General features: G+C 44.1%; 1 protein-coding gene across 1 annotated transcript in view; it reads right to left on the reverse strand.

The window, feature by feature from the left end:
• Nucleotides 1-17237, reverse strand: part of Ccdc146 (coiled-coil domain containing 146) — a 110450-nt gene that overhangs the window by 54679 nt on the left and 38534 nt on the right. The gene's annotated exons all lie outside the window — the stretch shown is intronic.

The raw sequence follows: 17237 nt of genomic DNA on the forward strand, positions 1-17237 counted from the left end.
ATTTCTGCGAACACACATAGTCTCTTGAGTTTTACATTCTCTCCTATCTCTGCAGATAGGTCCTTCCCTCCTCCCTCTCTTTCTCCTCTTTCCTTCCTTCCTTCCTTCCTTCTGTTCTTTCTCTCTTTCTTCCTTTCTCTCTTTCTTTTGATGATTCCCTCATACAGTTCAGTCTGACCACACCTCCTTTCTCCACTCCTCCCATCATCGCTCCCACATCTCCCCTTTCCCCCAGATCCACTGCTCCTCCATTTCCCTTCAGACAAGAGCAGGCCCCCCAGTGATAGCAGCTGAACATGGCATAACAAGATGCAATAAGACTGGGCACACACTCTTATCAAGACTGGACATGGTAACCCGGAGGAGGAAAAGGGTCCTAGGAGCAGGCAAAGAGTCAGTGTTATCAGCTGCTTTCCTACTGTGAGGGGTCCCACAAAAGCCACAACCACAACGTATATGCAGAGGACCTAGCATAGACCCATGCAGGCTCTATGGTTGCTGCTTCAGTCTTCCCTCCCCCCTTCCGTCTCCTCCTCCCCCTGCAAACTGCTAGTTTAAAATGCTCTACTACAGCAGTTCTAGACCTATGGGACACAACACACTGGCTGGGCAGGGGCAGGGGGGTTGAATGACTCTTTCACAGGGGTCTCCTAAGATCATCGGAAAACACAGATATCTGTATTATGATTCACGACACTAGCAAACTTACAGTTACGATGCAGCAACAAAACATGGTTGGGGGTCACAACAACACGAGGAACTGTACTAAAGGGTCACCGCACTGGGAAGGTTGAGAGCCACTGCCCTATAGGGTCACCTACAGAGTTCTCTCAACTGGGGCTACCTCCTCTCAGATGAGTCTAGCTTGTGTCAAGTTGGCATGAAAACTAACCAGCACACGGAACACAACTCAAGACCCATGGGATCCAACACCCTGGGGCCCTGCATGACCCTGCTTCTCTCCCAGGCTGTTTCTCAGCATGTTTTAAAGCTTTTGTTTCCTGCCACACTGTTTACCCTTAATTTCCAGTGTCTCTGTTTTACTCACTGTCCTGTGGTGTGAAGAGACACCAGGACCACAGTAGTTCTTACAAAGGAAAGCATTTAATTGGGGCTGGCTTACAGTTTCAGAAGGTGAGTCTACTATTGTCAGGGTGGGAAGCAGACAGGGATGGAATTATAGCAGAAGCTGAGAACTTTATACCCTGATCCACAGTAAGCAGACAGACAGAGAGAGACAGAGAGACAGACCGACTACTCTGATATGGGCTTTTGAAACCTCAAAGCAAAGCCCTAGAGACACACCTCCTCCAACGAGGTCGCACCTCCTAATCCTTCCCAAAGGCTTCATCGGCTGGTGACAAGGCATGCATGTACATATGAGCCTACACATTCATTCAAGACACCACAGCCTCACACATCTCTTTTCTTCTCCATGGCGTCTCTTTGGCCACTTCCTCACACCTTGTTCTAAACTCTCTGGCTTCCCAATGTTCCTGCTTCCAGAACGCTCGCCTTGATAGAATGCAGCACAGAGTGATCTGTAATGTATCTATGTGGCTGACTTTGGTCTCCCCTAACCAGTGTGTGAGCCCCACACGGAAGCAGCCTTGTTCTTCACTATGCTCCTCACCAGAGAGTTCCAGGCACGTCGTTGATGCTCAGTAATGTTTACGGTCATCAGCAAGTGAATAAAATCACACAGGGATCTGAGTCCACACGGAGACTCCCAGGTCTTTCTAACCCAGAGCATGCCGTGATCAGCTTCTTGTGGAAGCGTTGGGGGGCCTTTCATGAGGGCTCAGCCTGGGTTCCCGTACTCACAGCCTTTGTTTGTTAAACCAGGAGGCGGAATGTGCTGAACAGGCTTTAGGACGCAAGGCAAGAGGTGGGAAGGGCTCTGCCAGAATCACCGTGGACACTGGTGCTCACTTCCAGACATATCATGAGGCTGATCAAAGTCAAAGATGAAAAGTCTTGAAAGCAACAAGAAAAACAAACAAAATTTAAATGTAGCTCGTTATGAACAAGTGGCTTCTCACCGGAACAATAGAAGTCAGCGAACAGTAGAGAGGACATATTCAGAGTGATTTTAAAGAAGAAAGCAAGCCGACAGATGTCTGTTGACCAAGAAGCTCTCCATCAGAAGTGATGGGGCACAAAGGCATTACAAGAGGACCCCAAACAGAGAGAAAGCTGTAGGAGACCTGCCTCGTATAAGATACCAAAAGCCCGCTCTCCAGGCTGAGAAGGTCATGCTGTCAGACAGTAACTCAATGCACAGGAAAGAGTCAAAGTGTGCCCTGGCAAACTGAAAACACGGGCTTATGTGATAATGTGAACAATGTTTACAGTGACATCCGTGGCAGTTTTGGAAGAAAGTTTAGTGGCTGGGGAGATGTCTTAGCGGTTAAAAACACTGCTCTTGCAAGAGGACCCAGATTCAGATCCCAGCACCTTCAGCACCACACACAATAAGCTGTAACCCCAGTTCCTGGAAACCAAACATTCTTTTCTGGCCTCCGTGGGCATTGCACACTTGTGGTACACACATAAACGTGCAGGCAGATACTCATACATACAAAATTTAAAAAGATTTGGAAAACACTTAATCCATCAGTTGACGAATGAATGGAAAAACAAAACGAACATTTATACCATGTACCATTATCAGTTTACAATTTAAAGAGGAAAGGGTCCTGAAACCTGTTCCAGCAAGGATGAGTCTGCACCCATGAAAACCGTAAAAAAACCTGACACAAAGCCCACATTTTGCGTTTGTCCTGCACAGACAAACCTTTAAAAAAAAAAAAAGCAGATTTAGTGGCTGTGTAGATACCGCAGACAAGAGGAGCAGTGTAAGAAGAAAGAGGTACAACTTTCTTTTTTGTATCATGGAAATATTCTAAAATTAGAACATGTTGATAACCCAACCGGTGTATATACTAAAATTCACTGGAGTGCATTTTATGCTCTGTGTATTCTGACTCAATAAAACAGAAATACAAGTATAAATTCAAGATTTCCAATATGAAAGGAAGATTTGCAACTGGAAAAAGCCAAGAAATTAGTACAGTTTAATTAAAGATCAAGTATAAATTTATTATTATTATTTTTAAATAACAATTTTGTCCATTAACAGGGTCTACTTTCAATGCCACATTAGCAACAAGTACTTCCTAACATCCATAATGTGCTCCTTAATGTTATTTCCCACTAAAAGAAGCCAGTAAATGTCAAGAAAATGTCCAATGTCCAATCTCAGACCTAGGGTGTTTGTGTGTGTGTGTGTGTGTGTGTGTGTGTATGTGTGTGTGTGTGTGTGCGCGCGTGTGTTGGGGAGTTGGGGGGAAGAACACACAAAGTGAAGTCAGGACATCTTAGCCAGAAAGTAAGTTCTTCATGTTGTACAGGATCTGATTTTACATTTGAGGGTGGGATAAAGACCCAGAAGATTCGAGCCAAGATGCTGAAATACTCTCTGGGCTGTAAGTATATACCACTTCCTATTTTTGTCTCTGTTTTCCCATATTCATTCTCTGTCTATCTGTCCATACTTTCTCTCCCCTTCCTCTCTTCTTTCTTTTCTTTCTTGCAATGCACAAGTACATTTTTAATAATTAAAGGATACTAAAACATGCTAGCTGTAGCTGGGCAGTGGTGGTGCATGCCTTTAATCCCAGTACTTGGGAGGCAGAGGCAGGAGGATTTCTGTGAATTCGAGGCCAGCCTGGTCTACAAGAGCTAGTAGGACAGGAAACAAAGCAACACAGAGAAACCCTGTCTCGAAAAACATATATATATATATATATATATATATATATATATATATATACATGTGTGTGTGTGTTCCTTCAAATTAAGATGTCAGGGCTAAGAAGATGGCTCACTCACTAAGGTTCTAGGCACACAGGTATGAATACCTGAGTTTGGACCCAGTTTCCATGTGAAAGTCACATGGCAGTGTGCACCTGCAGTCCCAGAGCAGAGGAGGCTGAGACACACGGAACCTTGGAGCTCTCTGGCTAACGGCCGTAGCCAGGCCAGCAAGTTCCGGGTTCACGTAAGACCTCAAAAAATAAAGAGGAGGCTGATTGAGGAAGATAAATGATACCAACATGAGGTCTCCACATGCATATGTGCACACACACACATGCACACACACATACACACACGCACACACATGCACACACACATGCACACACACATGCACACACATGCACACATGCACGCATAAACGCACATACATACACACATGCATACACATACATGCATGCACATACACTCATGCATACACACGTGCACACGCATGTATACACAGAGTAAATAATTTACAATCTGGAAGCTTACACTCCTTCTCTGTGGAGCTGCAGACTGTTCCTTTTGAGGGGCTCCATCCATGGCTGGGAACTTTGGACTCAGTTCTCGCGGATAAAAATGGTTTATTCATCCACAGTATCCGATGCGGAAAAAAATAGCTGTATTTTCACACTGCACAACACAAGTGGGCTCAAGACCCAAGTGTGTCATGTCTTAGAAATGCAGAATAAAAGCAACACAGCAGGAAAAACAATGATAGGCTGCTCGAGAGTGTGCACACGAAAGGTTAGTAGAATGTCACCGTTCACAAATGTGACTTCACAGTAGGGACCGTGTTACTCAGCTGCCTCGCTGGGGACTGGGACTCGAAGGAAACATTTACTCTGCTGCTGAAAGTTTAACGAGAGTTCATGACTCGTGGCTGACATGGACTAATATGGAAAAAATTCAAGATGTTAGAGCATTCTGAGCAAAGAAACGGCTCAGTCAGATCTGGTACCAAGTGACCCCATCTGGAAGGGGTCAGCACGAGGAAACAATCAGGGTTTGTGTGGGTGTGTCCAAGGTGTTCTGGCCTTGCGACAGTAGCTGGCTCCCTGCAGAAGTGTCTAGCATGCTTCTGATGTCACCAGAGCTCAAAAGTGTCCCTCTTTTTATTCCCCTGCATCTCTTGCTCGTCTCCAGCTCACTGAGGTGATTTCCAAATGCAGCCATGTTCTCAGTCACGCTGCCTCACCACCCCTTTGGCCGACATTTCCAGCTAGACATTCGTTAGGTCAGCCTTCCGTTTCCCCACCTGCCTGAGCTCATCTTCTGCATCAACAGGTTTATCATCAGTACCACGCCTCACTGATTTCCCCCTACATCTTCAAAGTGACACATTTTTTTCCTTGGCCAAGTCTAATCTATCTCCCTGTGCTGTTGCGTGCTTCCCAGGTCTTCCTGGGCATGAAGCCATCAGCCAGGGCATCTGTCTCTCCTTAGCAACCTCCGCTTTCCCTTCGTGTCGGCTCAGTTTACACGCACACACACACACACACACACACACATACACACACACACACACACAGAGGCCTTGGCTTGAATGCTAGGTCAGTTGCTTTTAAACTACGCAATGTGGAATGGTATTCAGTCAGTCCACAACTCACTTTGTTTAGTGCAAAAGACAGGAAAACGTAGTCCTTGTGTCTTTGCCAACTTGACACAGACCTAGAGGTACCTGGGAAGCAAAAACCTCGACTGAAGAATCGTCCAGAACCAGACTGACTTGTAGTAACTGATATAGGAGGCATCACCTACAGTGGGTGGTGCAAATCCCTATGCAGGTCCACCTGCACTGTACAAGAAAGATAGCTGAATGAACCACTAAGCAGTTCTCCATGGGTTCTGCTTCTTTTCCTGCCTCCAGTTTCTCATCTTAAATTCTTGCCCTGGCTTCCCTTCATGGTGAAGGGTAACCTGTAACATGAATTGAACCTTTCCTGCCCCCAAGATGCTTATGGTCACGATGTTTATCACAGCATCAGAAAGCAAACTGGAATCGTTCCGACCTTATCAGATGGTAAGGCCAAGACTGAATGATCGAGATACCACATACTATTTAGTATTTCTGTTCACAGGTCAATGCTTGATCAATGGCAGCCATTTGATGGTCATTGTCCTCAAGGCCAAGACTGAATGATCGAGATACCACATACTGTTTAGTATTTCCGTTCACGGGTCGCTTGACCAATGGCAGCCATTTGATGGCCATTGTCCTCAACCCACAAATCTGCTCTCGTCCTCACATAGAAGCAAGCAAGAGTGAACGCCGTAGATGTTCCGCTCCCAAGTAATAAACCATTTTCCTTCCGGTTTTATCTCTTCTGCTCTCTCTCTAGTCTCTCACCTTCTGCACACTGGACATAGCACCTGCTCAGCATCTCAGTCCCCTGACCGGGACTGCTCACTCTTCTGGCTGTTAAAGATCTTTCCTTCTCTACTTTTCGGTGGTTGGATTGGGACAGTACTTACCATAGTCTCCTGTTCACTCCCCTCCTCCTCGCTGTCTTATTTGCTAATCCTGCTCAGTGACTTCTTCCTTCAGAGACTGGAGTGTTGTCTTTACAAGTTTGACCGGGAATTTTAAAAACTGTTACTTCCCTTGTTATACCTAGACTTTCTTCTAGCTTTCCCCCAATATATAAAATATTTATAATAGCGGTTCTAAAATCCTTAGCTATTACTTCTACTTCTGTGTCTCTTCCATTGGTTGGCTTTTCCTGTGATCATTAAAATTTTTTTTGCGTTTTGAGTGCCTGGAAATTTTTTTTGGCGGGGGTAGACAGACTTTCATTTTTATTTTGAGAATCTCATATATAAACACGACGAATTTTGACCATATCTGCCCCTCCCTGCCTCACGAACTCCTCCTACGTCTCCCCACATCCCTTTCTCAAATTCATATACTCTTCATACATAATTACTGAGTCCAATTAGCGATGCCAACATGTACATGGATTTAGGGCTGGCCAATGGGGCATGGCCATGGTCAATGGTCAGGGGCTTGTCCTTGACAAAGACTGACGACCCCTTCCTCAGCAGCCATTGACTACCTGGAGCACCTCGGCTGGGAATGGGACCTCAGGAGCCTCTCCCACCCTGCTGGAATGTCTGCTGATGTGGTCTTGTGCAGGCAGTCATTTTGTGTTGAGAGCTCATGGTGTAACATCCCTGCCATGTCTAGAAAACCCTATCTCACTGCGATTCTCCCAGTCTTCTGGCTCGTACAGCCTTTCCACCCCTGGTTCCTGGATGTTCCCTGAGTCTTATGTTAATCTCCTTTCCTTCAGGGGTCCTCACTTTAAAAGTTGGTGCTCCCAGTTAACACGACAAAACAGCAGCCTGTTTTGATTTTCACCCACACCACATCAGAAAACTGATCTCCAAAATATATGAAGAACTCAAGAAATTGGTCATCAAAAGAACAAGTAATTGAATAAAAAATGGAGGACAGACCTAAACAGGTAACTCTCAACAGACGAATCTAAAATGACAGAAAGACACTTGAGGAAATGTTCAACAACCTTAGTCATCAGAGAAATGCAAATCAAAACAACTCTGAGATTCCATCTTACACCTGTAAGAATGGCCAAGATCACAAACACTGATGACAACTTATGCTGGAGAGGATGTGGGGGAAAGGGAACACTCCTGTATTGCTGGTGGGAATGCAAGCTGGTACAGCCCCTTTGGATGTCAGTGTGGCGATTTCTCAGAAAATTAGGAAACAACCTTCCTCAAGACCCAGCAATACCACTTTTGGATATATATCCAAAGGATGCTCAATCGTGTCACAGGACATGTGCTCAACTATGTTTATAGAAGCATTGTTTGTCATAGCCCAAACTGGGAAACAACCTAAATGCCCCTCGACCAAAGAATGGATCAAGAAAATGTGGTACATTTACACAGTGGAGTACTACACAGCAGAAAAAAATATGACATCTTGAAATTTGGGAGCAAATGGACGGATGGATCATATTGAGTGAGGTAACCCAGATCCAGAAAGACAAAGATTATATGTACTCACTCATAAGTGGTTTTTAGACATAAAGCAAAGAAAAACCAGCCTACAGGCCACCCACAACTCCATAGAACCTAGACAGCAATGAGGACCCTAAGAGAGACACACATGGATCTCATCTACACGGGAAGTAGAAAAAGACAAGATCTCCTGAGTAAATTGGGATCATTGGGGACCATGGGAGAGGATAGAAGGGGGAGGAATGAAGGGGAGCAGAGAATAACATATAGCTCAATAAAAACAACAAAAGATTAGTGTTTTTCAGGATTTGATCCTCACTCTATAGAAAACTATGGCATTTATGAACACTTATTCTGCAGATTAGGTTGAATTAGGTTCTTCTAGATAGCTTTACAGAATGGACAATCTACGGTGTGCCATGCACAAATCTCATCACTTCTCATTGAATTGTTAGCAATAACCAACTTTCCTGGCTTTATCTACCTTTAGTCTGTTCTAGAAACTGCCAGTCTACATAGTTTAACCCTATTTTAATTGACTTCAGGACTCAGCCCAGTTCTATCACTTGGTGTCCTGTGTTGGAAGCTATGAAACCCCCCATCCTGAATTTCTTGTAAACAACTTGTTTTCCTCTGCTCTGAGACAGCTTGCAGCTGCTCTGGGCATGAGACCCTCAGGAGTTCCTGACGGCAGTGGAGTGGTGTCTGGTGCATTTGGCTGGGGCGTGGCTATCAGTTAAGGATCTCTATATAAGCTGCCCCTGGACACAATAAGGGGGCATTCCTGTTTCAAGGATGACCTGTGCCTCTGTCTGTGTGTCTTTGTGTGTTTCAATCTCCAGCCCCTTGCCCGGTTCACGAACTGTATGGCAGCACGTAGAGCGCAGACGGGCGTGATGCGCTACAGTCCTGGGCCTTCATTACCCAACAGCTGCCATGCTCTTGTACACTGTAAAGATTCGTCAATCCTATTAGTTTAATAACACGCTGATTGGCCAGTAGCTATGCAGGAAGTATAGGTAGGGCATCCAGACTAAGAGAATTCTGGGAAGAGGAAAGGCAAAGATGCAGTCATCATCCAGAAGCAGAGGATGCAAGATGAGGGTGTTTTGTGGGTTGAGGTACCAAGCCACATGGCTAAACATAGATAAGATCTGTGGGTTAATTTAAGTTGTAAGGGTTAGTTAGTAATAAGCCTGAGCAACAAGCCAACCAGTTTATAACTAGTATAAGTCTCTGTGTGTTTCTTTGAGACTGAATGGCTGTAGCACCAGGTGGGACAGAAACTTCCGTCTACACAGCCGCTCCTTTAAACTTCCCTCCTGCATCTCTAATGTAGATTAATGCTCCCACCAAGATGTCTATGCCTTAAATCCTCCAACAGGCATATTTGTTACCTTCCAGAGCCAAGAGAATTCTGCAGATGGAGTAAGAGCATGGACCCTGAGGGAGAGGGGTACTGAGGATTATCCAAGGGCACCTGATTTCCTCACCAGAGCCTTCAGAAGCAGATAATCTTTCCTGGCCAGGTTAGAAAGATGGAAAGGAAGGGGGGAGGAACGTTTGGAAAGGAGGCTGGCCTTTACCCCATTGCTGCTGATTTTGAACATGGAGGAAGGTGGTCAGAGTCAAATAGTAGGAATGGCCAGACGCTCCCCTAAGTACCCCTTAAAGAACACAGCCTGACAAACTATCCAGTTTTGACAACTGGGACGCAACCTGGATTTATGACCTTCAGGGTTCCATGATGGTGAATGTATGGTGATCTGTTAGCACAGTAAGAGAAAATCAGTACAGTTCCCAAACGGCTGGATTCCCTCATCTGTGATTTCTTCTCTTTTCTAATCTCAGCACACTTGAAACATCCCAGGAGCCACGGCAAGGCTCACGCCCACTTGGAAGGTGGAGACAGAAAGGCCAGGAGTTTAAGGCCAACCGAGTGTGCATGAGACCCTGTCTCAGGAGACCAGCCGCTAAAAGTAAATAAATCAGTCTCAGCAGCCACCGTCTGTGGTGACTCTGCGGTAAAACTTCCAGGCAAAATTACTTCTCTCTTTCCACTGTTCCTATACGTTCAGGCACACCTGTGATTGTACACATCAGCCACCGTGATCGACACCATGTCAGTCACGTCTCAGACTGTGCACGTCTCATTAATTTTGATTAAACTGTTGTTGACTTAAGTTTTTCTTAAAACAGCAATATTCTTGGGAGACCTTGGTTCTTCCATTTGCGTCTGCTCCATCTTCCCTGTCGCAGAAGGCAAACGTAGGGAGACACAGAGATAAGTAATTTGCCCTGAAATGGGATGAGGAAGAGCAGAGATGTACTGGACGAAACGGGCTGGCTTGCCCAGGCTTCTCTTTCCCCCTTTCTGTGGCTGGCAAGGCTCTCAGAAGGAGAGCTGGACTGTATTCACCCAGCTGTCTCGTCTCTCCTTTGGTGGCCTGCCACAGGAATGTGAGGGGAGAGCACAAGACACAAACAGGACCTCCCAGGCGTTAAGGTATCAAACACAATGGACATTGGATAGTTTAGGTGTCTAGCTATATGCATGGTCTCACAGTTAACAGAAAACATCTAAAGATAATTACACAGCAAAAAATTAAACGCATATCTAGGCACACATGTGCCAATGAGTGCCGCGTCCTTTACGTGCTGGTGACTGTCCTGGTGAAATCGTAATTTGGGATTCTAATAATTTCACTGGATCAAACTGGAGAAGTCATGTATTTTTATTAAATTTATTTTCAGGTATTCTAATCTATTATGGATGGAATTTTCTTCTGAGTTTCATTTGTGGATATGTTATTGCTAGTGTATAGAAGCTGTTTAAAAGACCCATACGCCTCCCAGGATCCTGGGGAGGTGGGCAGTGTTGGTGGCAGCAGGAGCAGTGGCCTAGAGAAGCAGAAAATGAGACAACCCAGATGCTTCTGGAAAACCTTCATGGTCTGAACCAATGACTACCAGCGAAGAACTCAAAAGGTCGCACATCTCCAAAAACAATCACGCCGGGTCAGAATACAAGAAATCAAGTCGGGAGACAGAGTTAGATTAAAACAAGTCCACGGAAGAGCAGGGTGGGGGCCGGCGACAGCAGGCGTCCTCGGAGGAATTCTGTTTACGTGACTCTGACCCCTCCGCTCTGAGTGCTGTGCACACTGAGGCCTCCCCTCTGCACCTGCAAAGGCCTTGAGGGATGTGGGCAGCAAAACCTTGCAAGGGAGCTGCTCTCTTGGTTGACAGAGCGCTGTTCCCGAAAGGATGGACACACACGTGACGATGTGCACAGCTGGCTGTTTGCTTGCTTCACTGTTCTCAGATGAAAGCCACTGCCCAGAATCTGTACTCGGGGACTATCCTGTAAACATGAACGAGCCCAGACGAAAACAGACGATGTCTGCGGGAGGTTAACCCGGGCGCCTCCTCTCTCAGCTGCCTGTCAGTCAGCTGTAGATGGGAGGCCTCAGGGGAGGGTGGAGGGACTTTACACCACAGAGGGAAATCCAGCTCTTCTGCTGCCCACCTTCAGGTCGGGGTAGGAGGCGGGGGAATGGTTTTGCCCAGAGTTCACCCACAGCCATGAGTTTGGCCTGGAAGGCAACTTGGAGCACCCGCACTTCCCCTCCCGGAAGGCGGATTGGGATGGACAATGATGTCTTTAACGGCTAACTACAGGCATGCTCTTTAAAAAGAACAAAACCCTCTGCTAGGCATAGGCATGCTCTTTATAAAGAACAAAACCCTCAAAGTTGCAGCCTCGTCTTCGGCACTGACACCGTAAAATGGAACCTGGGAAGGGACTGTGGGGACACGCGAGTCCAGTTCTTGCTGGAGCTGGTAAGGGGTTTTACATCCTGGCATCAGCTGGACACGCAATTTATTGTAATTACATTTATTCTCGAATATCTTGTTCATTTTGGATCTACTGTAAATGCAATTTTTTCCCTCAATTTCAGCTTTTGTTATCTTATACTGCATAGAAGCTGTTCAGTTTGGTCACTATATTTGCTACCTAAGCAGGGGCCTAAACTCACAGCCCCAGGATGAGGTTTTTCATGGGTTCTACAGATGTTCAGGTCAGAACAGATTTGGCGCTTTCGTGTATTTGGTATGTGCTGAGTTTTAGAACACTGCCTGACACTAAACGTTCCGGAAATGTTCACATTCTCAGCGAGAGCTCTTAGCCCATGTGCTGAATCCGTGCTAACCGGAGGGGAAGCTCTGTGAAGGCCGGGATCGTGTGCCGTCTAGGACCCACAGTGCATGCTAAGCACATGTCCGCAGAGTCTGTTGGAACGCTTGGGGGTTGTGGGATGGCTTGGGGGTCAAGCATACCTGATGGAAGTCACGATGTGTGGCTTTCCCTTTCCACATGTATGAGCCAAGATGAGCATAGAGGGTGTGTGTGTGTGTGTGTGTGTGTGTGTGTGTGTGTGCGCGCGTGCAGGCACGTGTGCGCATGTGCATCTGTGCGTGCGTGTGCATACGCATGTGTGTGTGCGTGTATGTTTGTATGCAAAGGAAAAAGGCTATTAACTTGTTATCAATTATGAATTATCTGATTGTATGTAGAATACACATAGCCTTCAAATACAAACTTAGCAAACATTTTATCCTGACAGCTTGCCACCCAGGGCAAGTCCTCAACTCAACATGACAGGACATATGGCTAAGAGTTATTAAAACAAACAACTTCTGTAAACCAGTGAACCAAACAAATAAATTATGCAATGCAATAATGGAATGTTTGTATTAAAAAAACAAAAACTCGGGCTGGGGAGATGGCTCAGAGGTTAAGAGCATTGCCTCCTCTTCCAAAGGTCCTGAGTTCAATTCCCAGCAACCACATGGTGGCTCACAACCATCTGTAGTGGGGTATGGTGCCCTCTTCTGGCCAGCAGGCACACAGACAGAATATTGTATACATAATAAAAATAAATAAATTAAAAAAAAAACTCTTGGGATGGGGGTACCGGGCAAAATGAAAATAAATCTTTACCAACTCAATAGATATTATAAAGTATTATGTTTAAGAAGTTAAAAACTTTTATACTATACTAACATGAACCAGTTTGCCTTATAAATTTCTTTAAAAGCCACGGTTAACTTGTGACCGAAAGTGACGATAATTCCTGGCAATTTCATAACAGATTACCCTGGAATGTCCCTGGAAAAGGGTGGATATTAAAAAATTAACACAGTTTTCCAAGAAATTCAGTTTTTATGATCAAGACCTAGCTCTTTAGTTTGTCTTAGCTTTTGAAAAAGCAGAGAAAGTCATATCATATCACTAAAATAGCCATAATTGTCCTCATTTAATGCCAACTTTCAGAAACAACGCAATAAAAGTAAATCGGTTCTAGTGAACACTTATCCAAAAACATCTGTTTCTAGTTCACTAAGTTGACTATTACAAAAATTTTGATGTGTTTTCTGGCAAAAATAAATAGCCTCACTTAAGGAAGTAACATATTTCCAGTTATTACAAACTGGTTTTAAGTTTAAGGATAAGTTACCTAATTAATCCACGTCACAATGGTATGATTTGTACCAGGGATTGCAAAGTACCAGCCAACAGTATAAACGCTCTGGAAGTGTGTGTGTGTGTGTGTGTGTGTGTGTGTGTATGTGCAAGTATTGTGTGTGTTTGTATGTGTATGTATGTGTGTATGTGTGTAAGTAGTGTGTGTAGTGTGTGTGTAAGTAGTGTGTGTAGTGTGTGTGTAAGTAGTGTGTGTGTAGTAGTGTATGTGTGTGTATGTGTGTAAGTAGTGTGTGTGTGTAGACCAAAGACTGACAGCTGTGTCTTCCTCTATTGTTTCCGCCTTATTTTGGGGGACCGAGACGTTCACTGAAGCTGGAGCTCACCGGTTTGGCTAGACTGACTGGCCAGTGAGCCCCAGGCATCTTCCTGTCTCCCCGTCCCCAGTGCTGTGGCTATAGGTATGCTCTACGCCCCACTTTTTAAGTAGGTACTGGGGCTATGAATTCAGGTCCCCGTGCTGTGTATCAAGTACTTTATGGATGACTAAGCTATCGCCTCGCCATGGCATGTATGTCTCATTTGCGTGGTGCTTTTGAAAAACAAGAAAATTGTCAACATTAAAAAATTTCTAGATTTTGCCATCAAACCCTGGGTTTTCAGCTGTAAGTGAAAATTTTATGACGTTTGATGATGCTGGGCTCACGCTTCAATATCATAACAATTGCTACTTAAAAGAAAATGACTTCGTGGGAGCTAGATGAGGCTGCCCATTTATAAGGAACACAGGCTGCCCCTTTTGTTCAGCATATGTACCATGTACTAAGTCTCAGGTCATTTTTATCGTTTGGTTATTCCGTTGAACCATGCAGATATATGATATGGGACCCACCCGTCCACCCACCCACTTACCTTTAAAATGTCATTCAAAAGGGGTCCAGTTTCTAAGACTGGCGTGGGAGCTTTGGGAGGCGATTCCTTAGGATTGTTCTTGTCTCCCTTGCTCATTGCTGGACCTTCCTGAGGATGAGGCTGTAAGGCTGCATCTCCCTGGCTTCAGACCTAACACCTTACACTTGCAGAGATTTTCTCGTTGCTTTCCTATAACTTTATGAAAAAAAAATCACAAACCTAAACCTGACACTTTGTTGATGAATAAAATGTTATAAATAACATTTTATTATATTATATATAACATTTATAATTTAAATTAGTTATATAACATTTAAAAAGTTATATATTCTTATATTTAACATAGTTTTTGATGTGGACCTTGTCGTTTAGTTCCGGTGGGATAAAACGTACTGCACAGAACAATGGAAAAATCTCAAAAGGGTTATGAAGACACGGGGGGCAGATGTGTTAGCTAAGTTTTGTTGGGGCTGAAAAACAGGAAACATTCAGCTGACATAAAGAACTTTTCTCTGTTGAAAATGTTATCCTTGGAGCGGACGAGCCTTTGGGTGCTCTCGTTTATGGATTTTAGAACCAAACTGTAGCTCGTAAGGGAAGTGCAGAGAAGTCTGGACAGTTACCCCAGCGGTCTTCATTTTAGCAGAGGTTGGGGTAAAACAGGAAATGAGGTCCATTAAGGCAGTCACATGACGTCATCCTTTTCAGGTCTCAAACGCCAGTGACCTGGGGACGCCAAAGGGGACTTTTCAGAGCAGGACTGCTGGCTTAGAAATGGCTTTTGGTAGGACAGAAGATGGAAAATCCTGTTGAGGTTGGGACCATGCCCATTCCCCGACCACTGCTCACTAAGGTCCAATCCATGTGGACTCAAATTCTCGTTCAATAAAGATGAGCAAGAGTACACACAAGTGCTTCAGAAATAATATTCCTAAATATCCACCAATTACATGAACAATGAAAGCGGATTTAATAAATATTTAGAAAATGAATATAAACATAAAAATTATGGATTAGCACCTCTTACATATTGTTTAAAGTGATCAACATTTTATTTACTGATACATTGCTGCATATCGTATATTATGCTGTGAGCTGTCCACATATTCAATACTTATAACATCATTATGAAATTGACATTATAACCCAAAATTTATACGAAGAAAACTCAAAGGATGGTTGAAAACCCTGAGTGGGGTCACAGAGTTTGTGAGAAGCTTTCTGGGGACTTAACTGCAATTCTACTCTGTGGGACAGAAAAGCATAGGAATGAGTAACCTTGTGATGTCATGGAGAAGACACAAGGCAGAGAAACAGTGGCGCCCGGGGAGCAGTGTGAAGATCCCTAAGGATGCACAGGGTCTCCTGAAGGAGAGGCCATCTAATTAATTTTAGATATAATAAAAGGTGGGAGAGGAAACAGTAGACAAAAGCATTGAATGCTCTTATGAATAAAAATAACCATTACAAGAAAACTATAAAATTCCAAAGGCATTTACAAATATGAAAAAAAGAAGAAAGCCCTGAAAATAGTTACAAAAGGAAATTGCAGGGACCAGGATGGATGAGCTTCATGCAGAAGCTTAATTGGTACAAAACTTTCCATTTTATGGGTATGATATATAACACATTAGGTTAACTATAAAATTTAAAAGTGATCACTGTCACTGAGTGAGCATAATAAGTGTCTCGAGTCGGTGCCGAGACCTTTGCAATTCTAATAGGAACCATGCCTAGGTCATTCCCTAAGGAAAAGACCTACATCTGTTTTCTGTAGCCACCTTGCTGGTAGAGTCATTCTGAAACAATGGTGCTCCACTGTAGGCAGCTGAGAGTAATTAAAGCAGAGTAATCGTAAAATGGGGTTTAGGTGGATAAGAAGATCTATCTATAAGAATGAAGAGGTTGCATATATTTGCTGCGGCACTGACTTAGAATTTACAGTAACATGAAGTATTTTATCCTAAAACATTTATCTTTCCCAGTTCTTTCTGCTGAAGAGTAAAGAAGCAAGTCAATCTAGCAGCAACAAATGTCTCTGGTTGACAGATTCCTGTCTCCAAATAGAACTTCCCCCTGAAAGAAGCAGCGGGGTCATTTTAAAATAAGGGTTTGATGTGTAAAAAGCCGTGGCTGTGAGAAGGAAGAGGCTAAGTCACTTTGCTGTGTTATTGTGCCACTGTGGAGGTTTGGGGGCTAAGCTCTGAGAGTTTACTATTTCATAGGCCAATTTCAGTCAGCCAGCACCTCCGAAATGAAGGAAATCTGAAAAGATTCCCATTAATAACAGAGGATGAAAGGGTCCTCATGATCAGAGCGTGCTCACTGGACAGAAGGGATTCAGGAAATGCTTACATGGTATTTAAACAAGAAAACGACCTGGGAAGAACAAAGGACTGAGCTGCACCCAGACAATGCCTTCTACTAAATAATACAAACAAACGTTACTCCTGTAGTTTGATAACCACTTAATTATATCAAAAAGAAGAAAACTCTCAAATTAATCACTGAGATTTCTCAGTACAAAATTTATGAGCAGTTTGAATAATGAATTACTGAAAATGTAAAAACCTGTGAACTCCCCGTTTAGATTTGAGGTGTGTTAGACGTGTGTGATGCTTATTTACACTGTATGATGTCGAGAGGAACGTCAGTGTGGAAACTAGTGGGCCTATCACCACATCTCGCTTATGAATAATTCAATAAATAATAAAATGTGTTTTTTGAAGCTAAAGCGGAAAGCAGTGTCATCATCAACACTGTACTGAAACACACATTAGCCATTTGACCAGAGGCCCGGTTGGTCAAGTGCCTCCAAAAAGCATTAGGACCTGACTTAAGATCCCCAGCACACCCGTAAAATTCAGTCTAGCCAGCTGGTGTGAGAAGCTCAAAAACAATGCGGAGAACGACAGAGGAGAACACGTGATATCAACACCTACATTCATGTGCATGTCCACCCATTCATATACCCAGCCACACACGAATACTA

Source organism: Arvicola amphibius, chromosome 18, assembly GCF_903992535.2.
Source record: "Arvicola amphibius chromosome 18, mArvAmp1.2, whole genome shotgun sequence".
NCBI lineage: Eukaryota > Metazoa > Chordata > Mammalia > Rodentia > Cricetidae > Arvicola > Arvicola amphibius.